We start from the raw sequence: 1,561 nt of genomic DNA, 5'->3' as shown, positions 1-1,561 counted from the left end.
TCCCGCGTCGGGTCTTCCGGACTTGAGGCCCATGTAGGGCGAGAGGCCCTAGCGGTCTCCAGGGGCCATGCTGCGTGGGGAGGGGGCTGTCACCAGGTTCTTCCGTCCACAGGCAGCCTGAGAATACCCCAGGCAGTTGGGGCTCCAGGGGAGGGAACCCCCCAAGTGTGGCCTGCTTCTGGCCCACCAGAACAGTCCCAGGCCTTCCTGGCTCTCCGTGCTCCCTGCCTCCTGCCGTGCTCCTCTTTCCTTCAACTTGGCCCCTGTGGCTGAGCACCTGCCGGGCAGGGCTGGGAGTCGGCTGGGGCGGGGGGTGCCACAAGACTCGGGTTGCGTCCTGATCTCGGGTTTTTCATGGTTTAATTGGGAGGAGAAGAAATAGGGATAAGAGAGGGCCCCAAACCAGACAATCAGAAGGGACTAACAGAATTTGACACAGTAAAGGAGGAAGGCTCTAGTCTGTATTCATAACCAAAAGCTGGAGACCACCCAAATGTCCATCAGTAGGAAGAGGTACTGTGGTATAGTCAAGCCAGGCAATACAACTCACTTATGAACCATAGCTACAACTACAGAGAAGACATCATAAACTATAGCTAGAACAATGATGGATGAATTGCAAAGAGAAAAATGTTGACTGAAAGACAAGAATCAAGAACATGTGCTGTAGGATTTCATCCTATGAAATTCAAAGAACAGGACAAATAAATGTACAGTGATAGAGATCAGGGGTGGCTGCCTGGAGGGAATGAATGACTGGCGGAGAGGATGCCCAGGGCAACTACCTGCTCTTGTGTGGTCTGCATTCTGGGTAGTGAGCACCTGTGAACTTCCAAAATGACTTTAAATAAGTGACTTTAAAAGTTAGCTTCCCTCTGTACCACTCACACCACAGCTCAGGCCTGCAGTATTCACTGGCCCTGAGGAGGGCCAGGCACGGCTGGCGGGAGGCAGCTTCTGTGCAGAAGAGCAGAAGGGGCAGGCCAGGGAGAAGACCGCTGTGTGGCCTTGGGAAAATCACCTAGCTTCTCTGAACCTTGCCAGCTTCTTTGAAAATCGAGAAGTGAGTGATTGTGAGATACCCATGAAGGAATAGAACAGAAGGTTCTGGACACGTGGTCATCCCTGGGTGTCACCTCCCACAGTCCTGCAACAGCCCACAGGGTGGTACTGTGAGAAGGGCACTGAGGCTCCCAGCGCTGGACTGGAGAGTCCAGATCACACTCAGTGGAGGTGGCTGAGTTAGGATGCAGATCCTGCCTGACCCAGATGAGAGCCCCACCCCAGGCCGGCCCTCCACTGCCACCTCTCCGGTCTCAGGTGGGGGTTCACTGTCTGGGCCCCTTCACAGCCATCTCGGGCCTGTGTCTGCCTCGGTCTCTCCCAGGAGGTCAGCGCCGAGAGGCAGGGACAGGTTTCATTCGCTGTCATGTCCCAGTAACCTGGCACAAAGCGGCCCCACATAACTAGTGATGAATCAGGAGTGAGAGAATTGCCTCCCAGAGAGCCACAGACATTGCAGCACACGAGGGGCCCAAGGCCCGGGGCTGAGCAGACCAGA

The sequence above is a fragment of the Condylura cristata genome, unplaced genomic scaffold (genome assembly GCF_000260355.1).
Source record: "Condylura cristata isolate star-nosed mole 26May11 unplaced genomic scaffold, ConCri1.0 scaffold00008, whole genome shotgun sequence".
Lineage (NCBI taxonomy): Eukaryota > Metazoa > Chordata > Mammalia > Eulipotyphla > Talpidae > Condylura > Condylura cristata.
This window is presented reverse-complemented; position numbering follows the sequence as displayed.